Below are 15,644 nucleotides of genomic sequence, written 5' to 3'. Positions count from 1 at the left end.
CACCCTGTCCTCTGCTTCCTCTTCTCTCAAACCTACAAACCTCATGTCCTCCTTCACCACCTCACATAAATCTCCTCTTTGGCCTTCCTCTCCACCTTCTTCCTGGCAGTTCCAACCTCAACATCTTCCTACCAATGTACTGGCTCTCTCTCTCTCCTCTGTACATGTCCAAACCATCTCCATCTAGCCTCTCTGACTTTGTCTCCTAAACACCTGACCACATGTGCTGTCCCTCTGATCTACTGCTTCCTATCCATCCTGCTCACTCCCAGAGAGAAGCTCAGCATCTTCATCTCTGCTACCTCCAGCTCTGCCTCCTGTCTTTTCCTCAGTGCCACTGTTTCCAAACCATACAACATTGCTGGCCTCACCACCCTTTTGGACACTTTCCCTTTCATCCTTGCCGACACCCTTTTGTCACACATCACACACCTACCTTCACCTGCTTCTTCACCTCTTCCTCACACTCTCCATGGCCTTGGACAGTTGAGCCTAAGTACTTCAAATCCTCCACCTTCTTTATCTCTGCCTCCTGTAACTTCACCTGTCCACTTGACTCCCTCTCATTCACACACATGTATTCTGTCTTACTGCAGCTAACCTTCATTCCTCTACTTACTAAGGCAAACCTCCACCTCTCTAGCTTATCTTCCACTTGCTCCCTGCTCTCACCACAGATCACAATGTCATCTGCAAACAGATTTTAAAAAATGTAATGATTACTATTGCCCTTGTGTTGCGCACAAAGTGCCTGCCGTGTTTGCACCAAGGCATTCAAGACACTCTACTTGGGCTCACCAAGCTCAAGCAGTGAGTGAAAACCCATGGTTCCTGGTATGATAAATCACCAGGGCTTCCCCCTGTGGTGCAGTAGTTCCTGCAGGTGGATCTGATTTCCAGGTTCAGCAGGATCTCCTGACACTGGCGACTGCCTCAGCTATCAATTAGCGCAGGTGAAAGTGCGGGCCAGGTGAAAAGAGACCCAAGACAGCCATGCCATGAAGTCCCACTGCTTAATATGCATATCATTTAGAGAACAGCACTGCAGAGGAAGTGAAGTTAGCGTGATGTAGAGGTCTGGTTGAGTGTGTAGTTGAGGGGAGACTGTGTATGTGCTCCATCACTGGCGCCTGTCAAGTATGATTAAAGGTTAAGAGCGAAGGAAACCCTCCTGAGTTGAGTCGGTGTTACTCCAGTTGTGCTATAACTAGTCTCGCTGGAAACTCTGCCACATGGATAATGAATGGTAGCCCAGGATATGCTGCTCATCAATTTTACCTCAGGCTGCAGTTAGGATAGAAATACAACAAGGGCAGTGTTCGTTCCATTTAGCAAGGCCAAGGTAAAACACAAGAGTTCCTCCAGCAAACTGTGCGTATAGATCAGCAAATCCTGTCTGAAACAATGAGCTGATGAGAGCTGCCAGATCCCACACTCGTTCTCGGAATGAAAATAGGCGCCAGGAAGTGAAGAGTCTCATCTGTGTGTAAATGTTTATCTGACCGTAGTGGTTTTCTGGAGTGACACATCATTATTGACTGTTGGGCTGCAGTTTATCTGCAGTGAAGGTCTATTTTACAAACTGATTTAAAGCCCCCTTCTCCTCCATGATACAATTCAGAGGAATCTGCAGGGTTTTATACTTTAACCAAAACTTTTGTCACTAGATTTTACTACAATTGAAGTGGCAGAATTTAACAAAACGAAATTCATACAAGCGTCAAGTGTTGTGAAAGACATGTAAAACATCTATTTTTTAGTCAAGTAAGATAAGCCACAGTATCATCAGGCAGTATGTCATTTTGAGGCGGAAATATTATTTCCATTATTTTTTTCCTCCTGTAAAAACAAAGTCTCACTTATCGAACATTTGTATAAAAAAATGTATTACTTAATAAAAAATGTTAATGTTTATCAATTTACATTTTTTAATGCTATAAACTGCAGCCCAAAGCAGCCAAATGAAAAAGGTCCCAGCAAATAATCAAAAAAATTAATTGCCGAACTATTTAGAAAAACAAAGATACATGTCACTTCAGTGTAACGTCAACAACATGGAATCCTTCAGTTATTTTGTGATGTTTGTGACACATATAGCATTTCATCCCAGTCTTTCACATTCTCATCTACGTAAACAAGACCAATAAACACAGATGTGCATTAATAATGTATTATAATATAATAATGTTATTTAATAAACACACCAGCCACCTCCAAAATGGAGCTCTCTAAATCACTGAAAAATACCCTTTTTTGTAGACAAAAAATCAAATAAAATAATGTATTAAACAGCCAAAAAGAAACTAAATTATAGTTACGATACGTGTATAATGAAATTAACTAGTGTTATTCCGATTTGTTTTACGCTCCAATTGACCATTATTATTGCTACTACTACTATTACATGGTATAGGGATAGCAGTCCTGTGTTTTGGATTACTGTAAGTGCTGCCTTTTGAAGCACTGGTTTATGATTTTGTTTGTGGGTATGGTGATGTGACTACTGTAGTATTCCTGCTCTGAATTATTTCAGGCAAAGTACCATATGTTATCCCATCAATATAAACATGATGATTTGATAATGATAATAAAGAAAAGCTTTTTTCATTTCCTTTTTGTCAGAAATTTGAAACGGTGTGTCGTATTTCCAGAGCACACACGCACGTGTTACGTTTTTATATTTTGTGGGGACATTTCATTGACTTTCCCCAGCCTCTCACCCAAAACCTCACCATCCAAAACAAATGGCTCACCTTAACCAGGAGTCAAGCCAAGCTTAATTTCATTTATAAGGAACCAGTTTTTTTGAAGTTTAAGTCCTAAAGTTGAGGCTTAACCTTGGGGGGACCAGCAAAGGGTCCCCACAAACAGCCCCAAATAGCAAAAGGACCCCAGAAGTAGGTGTGTTTCCAAGAATTGGTCCCTGCAAGTATGGCTATACAAGTCTGCACATCACACACACACATGCAAATGGGCAGCCTGCAGAGTGACGCTGAACTATTGTGACAGGAAATCGCTGCGGCATCAACACGTGTATTAACTCCTGAATTACAGCGTGTCTACCTGCAGCACTCATCGAACAAGTCAGAGGCTTTTCCACAAGTCATTTTCCGCGTCTGATGATTTCCTTGTCTGGAACGAACAATTATGGAAGACGCGTCTTGATTCCCGATGACTGTTATGATGCTTAACAAACACATTTACATGCTTCTCCATGTAAGTAGTTTTTCATCCCTGCAGGAAATGCGCGCTTTGTTTTGCCTAGTTTACACACATTACAATTTACTTCACATCACTGTGCTTCCTCTGACTCCAGACAAAATGTTATTGTGTTTAGGCTGTTATTTTTCTTACATAAATTGTCTGTGCAATTGTACCCTGGTAATATGTGTTTATATGAAGCAGCATCGTCACTCATTCCCCAATTGAAAAAAAATAAATAAAAATGAAAATCCGATCACGTAAAAGTAAGCCGCTATATTTCAGTCAACACTAAGGCCATGGTGTTATTTTATTTCTGCGCAAAGACTCATTTTATTATTGAGGCGATTCGGAAGCAGATTCATGTTGATTTTCCCTTGAGCATTTCCCTCCTTTTTCAAACCACAGAGTAGATAGTCATTAAAGCAGTGATAATATTATCTGAGTAGTGCCCTAGATGTTTCGAGGGTAGAGTTGTGCTGTCCTCAGAAATGGATATGAGTGGAGTGAGCAAAAGTTTGACTCAGCTTCAGTGGCCATAGTGTGGAGTGGAGTTATTTCTCTTTTATACACTTATTTTTAGGGGGCACTGCGCCTCTGCCTTACACCTCATGTACCTACATAACATAACATACATAACCACATTTATTTTTCTTTTATGATTTACGGTTCTGTTAATTACTGGGAACCGGGAATTATTCGGGAACCACAGAATTTCATCTCTGCTATTTGCGGACGATGTTGTTCTGCTGGCCTCATCAGACCGGGACCTTCAGCATGCGCTGGGGCGGTTTGAGGATCAGCACCTCCAAGTCTGAGGCCATGGTTCTCGACCGGTTTGCTCTCTCCGGGTCGGTGGAGAGTTCTTGCCCCAAGTGGTGGTGTTTATCTCGGGGTCTTGTTCTCGAGTGAGGGAAAAGGAGAGCTTGAGTATGACAGGCGGGTTGGTGCAGCGGCAGCAGTGATGCGGTCGCTGTATCGGACCGTCGTGGTGAAGAGAGAGTCACAAGACGAAGCTCTCGATTTACCGATCGATCTACGTTCCCACCCTCACCTATGGTCACGAGCTTTGGGTCATGACCGAAAGGATGAGATCGCGGATACAAGCGGCTGAGATGAGTTTCCTCCGCAGGGTGGCTGGGCGCACCCTTAGAGATAGGGTGAGGAGTTCGGTCATCCGGGAGGAGCTCCAGGTGGAGCCACTGCTCCTCCACATCCAGAGGAACCAGCTGAGGTGGCTCGGGCATCTGATCCGGATGCCCCCTGGACGCCTCCCTGGGGAGGTGTTCCGGGCATGTCCTACCGGGAGGAGACCCCAGGGAAGACCCAGGACTCGCTGGAGAGATGATGTCTCCGGTCTGGCCTGGGAACACCTCGGGATCCCCGGGAAGAGCTGCAGGAGGTTTGTGCGGATCGGGAAGTTTGGGCTTCCTTGCTCCGAATGCTGCCTCTGCAACCCGACCCCAGATAAGCAGCAGAAGCAGGTGAAGGTGAAGGTTTTATGATTGGAAAAATAATGACAAAATTGTGCAGTTTTGTGACGAAAATGCGGCATAAATTCAGTAGTTTTGCTAAACTACATTTAATATGTCACTCTACAACATATTTAAATTACACCAACGATTGTGGAGACCTGAAGGATCTATGAAACTTGGAGCTCTAAATTTGATTTAATTTTTCTTTTCCTTTTTAAGAATGCAGTGGTTCTATACTCGACCTTAACTTAATCGCGAGCACGGATGTGACAGAACGACGAGGGGCCTGGCTGTAATAGCACCACTTCATGTGCCGACTTTGGAACGTTGCTTATCAGACCAGACTTTCTCTCTTCGGCGGTTTGTCAAGTCCTGATGGCAGCTCTTTGTCCTCTGTTGTCAGGTTGTCCATTTCAGTTGTCGGAGTGGGAGAAAGAGTGGTGAGCCCGTGAGTGAACCTATGGCAGAACACAGTGCAGGTAAGAAAGGCTGCAGCAGACATCAGAAGTGGAAGTGCTCTCTGTTTCAAACACGATGCCAATGTCTTTATTCATCCTGATGTTAAAGGCTGTTTCAGCCAACTTGACACTGCGACATTAGTATAATAGGTCTGAAAAGTTTCATGAGAAAAACTTCAACAGTGCAGGTCAGCACTTCTTTTCTCTTCAAGGATCCCTCTGACTTTGTTTTCTTCGATGCCTTCAGTACAGTAAAGACATGATTCGTCCTTGCTGTGAGGAACCTCATTGTTCCATTCGCATTACGTCTCGTCTTTGGGTAGAATCATAACAATATGACTGAATTCACTACTGTGAACATGCTGACCCGGCAAATCTGCAAACAACACTTTCACTTAAAACTGAGTTTGTGTGACATGAATAGCAACCTAAGTAAAATAGGACAGCAGCTCCCCATTTCATGTCTTTCTTCCCGAATGCATTGAAACAAATATAACTGAATACTGGAAACACAGATTATTTGGCAGGTTATGTGAATCGGTTCATAGAGAAAGATGTGCCCGGAATTCTCACAGGATCAGGCTGGGAATATGCAGTTGGAAAATGGGATGTATGCCTGGACTGGAGCGTGAGAGAATATCGATAAACTCAAACATCACAATATTTGATTCCGCAATATATATAGTGTAGATATATATGCTGCAATATCGCAATACTTGATTGTGTGATTGTGTCTTGAAATTTTATTTAAAAAATCTTTATTTAATACATGGATACTTAGATATGCTTCTGCATTTGTGACGTGTTTAATTATTTTTTTTCCTTTCCATTCTTATTATAATATATTGCTGTACTTATGATATAACAATGTATCACAATGTATCGTATCACCACTCCTGTATCTGGATCATATCGCAAGATACCCGCCAGTACACTAGCTAAAAAGAACAGCTCTTCCCTAGGTGGATTTTGTTTCGCTTTTTTTGGGCTATTGTAATGTTCAAGTAGTTGTTTGAGAGAAATGTTTGTGCTGTGGCGATGATATTACCTCTGAACTTCATCAGAAAGTACACCATCTGCGATCATTTACCAGTCACACAGCAAGATGACAGAGTATTAGGTAGTACTGCAGTACTGCAGTCCCAGGTGCCTAACTCTGGAGGGAACCCCCCAGCCCTCATCATTACTTTCCAAAAAAAAAAAAAAATGCCACCCTCATCTTGCCCATGTTGGGAACCTCTCTCTGTGTCACCGCTTTCACGACTAAATTTGTGCCTTTCCAAAATAGCACGTCCCCAAGCGGGATGTTTAAAAGCCAACAGTCACTTAAAAGCCTTGTGAAAGACATTTTTGGAGAATGTTGCAGGAACTTTTCAGCCACCTGCCATCAGGGAAATCTCTTCTTTTTTTTTTCTTCTTTCTACTTTAAACGGACTCTTCTTATCAGCCATCAAAATGTTGTGTCTGTTCTGCCGCCGTCTCACTTTATGATAAGCTGCCTTGTCACCCTTCATATCTGCTCAAGAAGGAGATAAGTGACAAGCAAATCTCAGTAACATGGAAGTCCTGCTGCTTCCTTTGGCGCTGCGTTTGCCGGACTGACGTGCTGATAGAGTTTGTCAGGTGGTGAGATGGCTGTCCTCCTGAATGCAACGCACATCCTACCGGCGACTGTTTACATAGATCAAGCTTGTCTGGCTGAAAGCAGGGGTCAGTACACGGTGAGGGGTCGAAAGGCCCAAGGAGATATTTCTGGTATTGAGAGAGAGAGACATAGCAAAAGGGATTAAAGTCACCCCTCGGAACTGTGGGATTAATGTGTGAATCTAAGTTTTTTATGGTAATACACACAATTTTTCCTGAGTTATGTTAGCTGTAACTTGCTGGTATTTTTTGGAGTAATGTATAATAATATTTATAATAGTTTATATATCTATACATCGCTCTTTTTTCTAACAGGTGGTTGCATCTGTTAGTGTTTTTCATTCTGAGGGTCGCAGAATGAGAGTGTAACAAGTGTGAGCCAACATGTTCTGCACTGTAAAGACGCAGTCTTGTTCTCCGCTGAGACCCCAACCCCCTCCCTCCCTCCATCTCCAGCAGCGTGTTAGAATCCCCCCACCCCGTATATAATGAACCTGGCCAATCTTGTCAGACCAAATCTCTGCTCCCTTCATGCCTGTTAGCTTTGAAATTGTATTAAGTCTGAATTTTACACTCTGGTGACCACAGGGACGCTGGGCTGTGGAAATGCAGTTAAGTAATCTTGTTTCATATACTGCCAGAATGTAAATGCCATCATTTGCATCCGACTTCTCCGGGGTGGCAGAGGGTTTGTAGGAGGGTGTCTGTCTATTTTTAACAACAAAAACTCATCACAATAGGTGGAATGTTCTGTTGAATAATCAGACTTGTTGTCATGGCTGCAAGGTAGAACGGCGGGCTGAGAAGGGGGTTCAAATAAAACCATACTTGCTTCAGTGAATTATAAATAAAGAGTGGAGCTTGAGGAAATCCAAATTCAAGCATGCAGGCTGGTGGGAGTTACTCAAAAGATCTGAACACACCCATAAAGAAATGAAATTAACCACCACGTGCCGATAACTTGAGGTAACAGGGAGTGGATGTGTGTGGCCCACACACACACAAGACACGCAACGGAACAGAGAAACAATAGGAAATGACTAGCAAAAGATTCACCATGTATTTACAAATAAACTGGTGGTAGCCGTGGCAGTGAAGACTTCCGTCTCCCAAGAAGCCTCCACCATTGGGTCTACGTTTCCTCTGAGACGTCCTGGAGACTGGCCAGGATTGGCTAAGCTCCATATCCTATGTCAGACCTGGGCAAAGTGCGGCCTGGGGGCCATATGCGGCCCCTATGCCTGTGTTTTTGTGGCCCTCATGAGGTCAGACAAAAAAATTATACTACAAGTAACATTCGACTTATGACCTGCTCGACTTACGTCCACCCGTACTTACGACCACGGCTAGCAGATGCTTTTTTTTTTACTTTTTAATTCCATGTCTGTCACCACAGCAGCCCGGCATCGCGTACGACAGTTAGGGCAGCACAGTATCCCAGCATCTCACTCCCACACAGCCATCTACCACTACAGTCGTACCTATAACCCTCACATCAGCTATTTTGAATGGCATTCGACTTACGTCCAATCTGACTTATGACCAGTTAGTCAGAACCGATCCCAGTCTTAAGTCGACTGTTACTTGTACTGATAAGTTCTTTATCCTGTTTCCGTTTTAGCCAGTACTGGTTCAACAGTAAATGCAACACATTCATGACTACATTTTTTTGTTTCGTCTTGTCGTGGGACCTAAGTTGAGCAGGTCGTAAGTCGGATGTTACTTGTATTATGCTTTATATAATAAGATGTGAAACTATTTTTATAGGTTTCATGCCATATTTACACTTCTTCATAGCCTTGCATCCGTTAAATATTTAATGGTTCATTTCGTCCAAGTTACTACAGATTTTTTTTCTGTCACGTTTCATAGTCATCGCTGCCTTTCTTTTGGCATGATGGCTCTTCACAACAGTTACAGTTTTAGGAAATGTAACTGCCCACCTTTGCCCATCTGTATCTTTCCGCCTCCACTTGCTTGATGTGAGTCCCCGATTGTCTTGAATCTCCATTCAAAAGAATGGTTTTCTTACGTTATTGTTCAACGGTAGAAGATGCACACTAGTCCTGATAGAGAGCAAGCAAGCATGGCCACTGTGGATGAAGTATTGATCATGTACCTCTTGCACAAAAGAGGAATCAGAGGTACCGTCGTAGGAGGCGGTGGTCGACGAGGCCATTAAATATATCACGACTGGAAGACGGAGAATTTCTGCTATTGTTATGTTTTCTTAGTGTCTCATTAGAGCCACACATCAGGTAGTAACAGCAACACTGCCCCCCACGGTTTCCAGTGGTCCTGCTCCTTTTGGTCTGTAAACTTTAAGGATGCCACCAGGTTTTCCATAGTTTCGGAGGCCCACTGCTGCGTCTGGCTGTAGTTAGTTCACTGTCATCTCAACCTGGTGTGTATGGTGGAGTAGGAGGTGAGAAGAGATGGATCGTGGATGTGTTGGAGATGGGGCTTGTTGTTTAAAAATCCGGTCTTTTCGTTCTTTTCCGGTCTTTGATATCCCTCTGCTCCATGCCTCTATTGCATTACTCTCCGTACGAGCTGAACTCCACGTCGCAGAAGGGCTCGCTCTAGATTGGACCTATACGATTCCTCCCCCTCCCCAGTCTTCACTTGCAGTTCCTTTTGAAGTTTGATTGTATGTTTATTTTTATTGCCCTCCAGAAAACATCTTTCTTCTCGCTCAACCAGGCCTTCAAGCTGATGGCAATCTGTGGTTTTGTTGTTGAGGAAGAAGCAAATTGCGCTGGATGGCATGATGTCATCATTACAGAAACTGGGTAACAAGTTCTGTCAGGCAATTTATGTCGTCCCCGTACTCCACACAGACAAATATCTGTTGTCGCAAAACAGCACCTCAGGGCTTCATCATCTTTACCAGCCTCATGACGTTCTGGTGCTGACAGGCAGCCGCTTGGCTGCAGGAACTCGGGTGGGAGAGAGGAGCAGTATGACTTGGACACATAGTTCTGCATACAAGAAATCCTTCAGTACTATCTCCTGGCATTACAATGGAAGCATCTTTGGGTTCTAACATGTCTCACGTGACACTTCCACCTTGGCTGCTCTTTGATGGCTGCGTATGACTGCTTGTTTCAGATGAACAGTATTCCTTCCTTCCTTCCTTCCCACTACCCCTCCTGCCTCCCTGCCCACTCCAATTCTGAGGCTGTTGGTGAACTTGATCACTTGAGTGTTTCTGACAAGTATTTCTACTCCCACTAATTTGTTTGTAAAGCTGAGAAAAATTATGATCGATGAGTCCACTGGTTTAAAAACCTCGCCCCATCCTCTCAACCAACTTGTTTTCTTTTCACTTCTCGGCGGTTTCCGAAGACGTCTCTTTGATATCCCAAATGTGGAGTTAAGTACCAGACCTTGCAGGTTCTGACCTGCGTGGTCCATCTGTCTTTGATATATTGCATGTACTATGCACCTGATAGTCTTGCTTGAAGCCTTGGTGCTTCTGAATATTCAGCATCAAGGCATCCCATTGTCTTTCCAACGTGGCCTTGGGGTCTCCTCCCTGTTTGACGTCTCCTGAACATATCATCCAGGAGGATTGCCTGAGCCAACTTAACTGACTTTGGTGCAGTAGTACTACTTCGATCGCCTCCACTGAACTCTTCACATTCGGACCTCTTATATGTGAAATGTTCTTCATCCAGATTCCATTGGCTTATAGAAAGAACAAGACCCATACACCTTTAAAAAGGCACGTATATATATATATATATATATATATATATATATATATATATATATATATATATATATATATATATATGCTTTTCGAGACTGGTACTTTCAAAAGTTGGTTTGGAACTTTCATGGTAAATCATTTGAAGACTTATAAGTCCACACCCGAAACGAAACATTATGTCCTCGGGGACATGTATTATTAGCAGTTACCTTGACTTTGACCTCCAGATCTTCTGCATTATTAAACTTTAGAATCAATTCCATCAGCTCACATAAACACTCCCTCACCTCCGCATTCAATCAGCTCATCTGCTGCAGTACTTCACACCATCCGCAGTACTCCTTTTATCACAGCTCAATCTCGCTTTCTGATGATAGTCACACTGGGTTTAATCAAAAGTTTCACTGATATCCGGACGGATCATCACTGCCACCGTCACTGAAAGATTCTTCTGTCTGACCCCGGCACTATCACAGCAGAGCAGTCGGCACAAACACTGGCAGAACTTTGTTTACCGTGTGCAGGGATGAATGGTTCAGTCATTGGGGGACAACCATTGCTTCTTTATTTGTTCAGACGTGCTGGTGGTGGTGGATATTTGAAAGGATGTACTTCTGCTATAATGCAGCAATAAGCCAGAATATCTTTCAATAATAATTGAGATATATTTTCTGTAAAATAGGAGTCAATATTTACCAATTAAATGAGGTAGCACCTAGGTAAAGATTAACACACTGTTGGGAGGATGATGAGGAAAAAGTAAAAAAGCGAGGGATGTGAGGAACATCCCAACAAGTATTGGATGTAATGGAAACATCAGATGAGTAGTGGATGGAAGTGTGACATGTGGAACAAGCCCCAAGAGCGGTGAACTCTCCAAAAAATTAATAAATAAATATGTAATTTTCAGATAGTAAACGTACATATTAGAAAGGTACAAACAAAATATAAAAGAGTAAAGCCCAAAAAGGAAGAACCGAGCTTTAAATGTGGTGTTCATGTTCACAAAGCTTAAGACCACCAACCATGAGGGCAGTGTTGCTGTTACTACTGCTGTTACTACTGGTGGCGCTCTTCTCCACCCATCTGGAGGCTGCCATCGGGAGGAATCAGGTTAAGCCTCTTCCTCAGGCACTCATCAACACAAACACAACCTCTGACCTTCCAGTCGCAGGGTGAGGGCTGCCACCCGCCTACATAGACTAGAACAATCTGTGGTGCACACACCATTCAAACACCTGTCACTGTGATCTACCTCATGGCTGGACACCTATTTATTCTCCGTAATTGTGGGAGGAGTTTTGTACATTTTGGTTCAAGCTTTAAAGGGCAATGATTTGTCGACCCCCGCTTCTGTCAAACTAGCATTGAATAGTGAGCTTCCAGTGGAGGTGGATGTTTGTCTACTGAGTCTGAGGGGGCTGTCTAATACCCCCCCCCACATCTAAATGCAGGCAGCATGTCCAAGCTGAGACGAGTGGGAGGGAAAGGGATAAATGCTTGTCTCACTGGAGGAATATTTCCAACAGAACAAAGAGGCGAGCCAGTGCGCACCCACTCCGCCTCTTACACACTCAGCAAAAGGGAAACCATTGTCGATCAGTGGGTGGAATATCTCGTATTACAGAATGAAGATTTGATTATTTCATCATACCAGTCTGGCGCGATGTGTGTGTTTGTCCAGGAACATTTATTTCCATTTGTTTCGTCAGTCCGGCGCGAAGCAATGGGCAGAACGCGTCATCTTTTTTCAGTCTTGAGGCTTGTCCTCAGAGCCCACTAGATGGCCCTATCTGCTCCAAAAATATTCAGATTTGAACAACCTCACGTCAGTTTTAAACCAAGAGAGGGCTCCAGGACACTGTTTTATGGACATCACATCACTACTTTTAACCTACTCATAAGTACAATAAACTGTAATTGGGGAAAAGATAACGCGACTCAACAAGTCTTTGTATTTAAAGCGTATAAAGTGCCCTGACAGGACCCATGTTGCACCTTCATAATGGATTACACTGAAAGTGCCTCCATGTTTGTCAAGAAGATCAGTGCAATGAGCTGTTTCTTTTGGCTGATTGTTTGTCTCAAAATACAAGTGTACTTCATTAGGATTAAGCTGGAAGTGATTGTGATGAAAGGGATCTTACTGCTGCACATCCAGGTCACTGGGAAACTCTCATGCTGAAGTGGCAAATCATGGCACAATGTCTCCGTCCTGCCTCCGACCCAATTTCTGAATGGTGCTTGTTGCTTTGATACGTTCGGATACAACGATATTTTGCGGATTGAAATACATTTATCATTAGTTAAAAAGTTTTGACATTGTAATTCAGTTTAAGGTGATTCAAACAGTGATGTAAAGTTCTTATTTCAAAATTGCTATTAGCTATTAAAAAAGTAACTGTCGTCATGACAAACTTAAAATATAAGGAAATAAAATTTTAAAAAAGAGATAAATACTGTTGTTCAATAATTCTAAGTGAACTGAAAAGTAAAAATGTTGAATGCAAAGATAGATACATTTGATTTTGAGTTTGTCAAGGTCATGACTGTGATATCGAATATTAAAGCAAATTGAATTTTAGGGTTGAAAGTTCATTATATGAAGGCATTTATTTTGGGCCAGTATTTAACACAGCATCCATAAAGTCCTCATTTCTATAATTCTAGTCTACTTGATTCATAAGTTGGATCTTGGAAGTTGTAAATATGGAATTATGTCTGTAAGTGCAAAGTAGAAAACTGAGATTTAGAGCTGTAATCCGCGCTGTGAACGATTTAGACGTTCAAAAAGGAGCAGGAAGTACGGTGCGCTTCTTCACCAGCTTGCATAGTTTGATAGTTTAGCGTCTCTCTGTCTCCATGTCGACCTCCTGCTCGTGTGTCATCCCTTGGTGGTTTGACCAACGACCATGTTCTCAATTAAAATGTCATTCAAGCATGCGTCGAACTGCTGAGAATTCCATGAGCAATCAACGGGTCAAGGAGTAGATCTCGGTGGAGTGGCAGAGGAAATCAGTGATTTAGAAATAGCTGCTGGAGCCGAGAGCGCCGTCTCTCACTCTGCTGCACTTAACTGCTTCTTAACTCACTTCAGAGGAGCCTGGTCTCGGAGAGACTGTAATTTAACGTGTTTAATATTTTACGTTTGCAGGGGTTTCACCAGGATTTTCTCTCAGTATAGCATTCTCAACTCCCTAGCACAATATATATATTTTTAAATAACGGTTGGAAGCTATGTTTCTTGCATTTTAAGAGCCAAGTGTGAAGCCCAACTTTTTATCTTTGTTGCAACCTAACTTTAGAGTTGTTTTGGGATGCGTGAAGATCATGTTTAATGGATTTTGAGAGTGAGTCATGCTGGTAAAACAATGTAGTACACATGACTGACCTATGGGTGGCGTTGTAATGTTCTGGCGATAAAGAAAATAATACGTGCTCAAGGAAGAAGTTTGAACCTTATGGATGTTAAAACTGTGTCTGGTGCTGCAGCCCACCTCATGTGTCCAGTAGGGATGGGCGATATGGACAAAAAAAGGTTATAAATGTTTTAAAAAATAGCGATAATGATAACTATCACAATAAATACAATTCCATTCTATTCCATGTGTTGGACTCACTACAGTCTCTGTCTTGAAACTGTTTTATGATGAAACTTATTGACCATTGTGGACACATTTCCTGTATGCTATTGAAGAAATATTCGAAATAATGTGAATAAATGTGTAGTCTATGTGTATGTGTGGTGTATTCTCGAACTCATGATACAAACTGTCAGTCTCTTGCCTTGTGTGATGAAAAACCTTTTCACAATTCTCACTCCTAATATGGTGGTTTTCCATTGCCTTATTGAAGAGTTCACTAATACTTTGAGCGCTAGAATTTGTTGATGGTCCCTAACTGCCGGCTCATAACATTGGTGCTGCCTGTGAGAGTGTGTCCGCGATCACTGAACCCTAATTGGGGACGCAGAAGTGGACGGCGCCGCCAATACCAGAGCGGAGGTCCGTCCAATGTCCAACTATTTTCACCACGGTGTTTCGCCGAGGCGCCAGCGCAGCAGGAGACCTGCATGTGTTGATATGAACCAAGGCAGACGACCGCGTCAGAGAACCTATGAGGACCACTCCATCTAATAAAACAAACAAAGGATCCAGAGACTCAGAGTCGACCAGTGTCATTATCAAAGGCTCCCTGTATTAAAAATAAATTTAAAACTAGGATTGTGAACCAAAATCCACCACTTCTCTTCTCCATACACCTTCAGTTTTAAAAAATGAAGGTCTAAAACTCACTTTTACTCCCTCATTCCCACTGAACTTCTACTGCAACAATACAACAGAGAAAAAAAAACCTTTCTTTTTCATCCTCATTTGTGATTGCCAACCCGGTCCCGAGCTTGTCGAGCTCCCAACCCTCCCTCCCCCCTAAGGAATAGTCAGGCTACAGCAAGTGGACGCTATTTTCATCCCCATGAATATTTCATCAGTCTAATTGCTCCCAACTGCCTTGTCCACTGTCAATGCTTTTTCCTCTTTTACAGTAGGCAGCAATGCATTAATATTCCCATCAAGCGGCTTCTGTCACTGATCTGAAAACATATCGTGTCATGGGTGTAAACTGGGTCAGTGGCTCTGCTCGAGTCGTAGCTCACAAAAAGGATCTCTACAGAGAAATGCATTCATCCCGGATCATCTCCAAAATATACTCTCTGGCTGCTCTCAATGCTCCAGGAGGCAACCTTCCGTTCTGCTCTGTCCCATATCAGATTAAATACACCCTCTCTCCTCTGCTATGTCTGCGTTCATCTATGCTTGAACTAGGCCAGTCACAGAATGAGACGCCGAATCATGCAACCGACTCGATTCAGTTATGGTGCGATTCGGACACATCCGTCTCTACTTTTGAAAGAGGAAGAAAAAAGATTTCATTTTTTGGGGGGGATTCTCTGACTATCTGAACCTTTATTTAGTTTCCACAAGTTGGAAATTTAGTGTGGCATCTGCCGCCTTAAAATAACTTGACATTTGTGGTGTCATAAACTGTTTTATGTCCTCACATATTCCGAACACAAATCATTTTGTGTCCTCCTAGTATATTTTTTCATCCCCTTTGTCATCAGTCTTCGCTCCCCAAACAGCTTGTGGCTTC

The 15,644-nt window shown here is 42.8% G+C and overlaps 1 protein-coding gene across 5 annotated transcripts in view; it reads left to right on the top strand.

Annotated features, from left to right (window-relative positions):
* lrfn2b (leucine rich repeat and fibronectin type III domain containing 2b) overlaps positions 1 to 15,644 on the top strand; it is a 90,726-nt gene that overhangs the window by 51,330 nt on the left and 23,752 nt on the right. For all 5 annotated transcript variants that reach the window (XM_053887562.1, XM_053887564.1, XM_053887561.1 and 2 more), the window contains one exon: positions 5,080 to 5,155. The gene's annotated coding sequence lies outside the window, so the exon portion shown is untranslated. The remainder of the gene's footprint in view (positions 1 to 5,079; positions 5,156 to 15,644) is intronic.

Source organism: Synchiropus splendidus, chromosome 15, assembly GCF_027744825.2.
Source record: "Synchiropus splendidus isolate RoL2022-P1 chromosome 15, RoL_Sspl_1.0, whole genome shotgun sequence".
NCBI classification, from domain to species: Eukaryota; Metazoa; Chordata; class Actinopteri; order Syngnathiformes; family Callionymidae; genus Synchiropus; species Synchiropus splendidus.
Note: the sequence above shows the minus strand (reverse complement) of the source record. Positions and strands in the feature narration are given on the sequence as shown.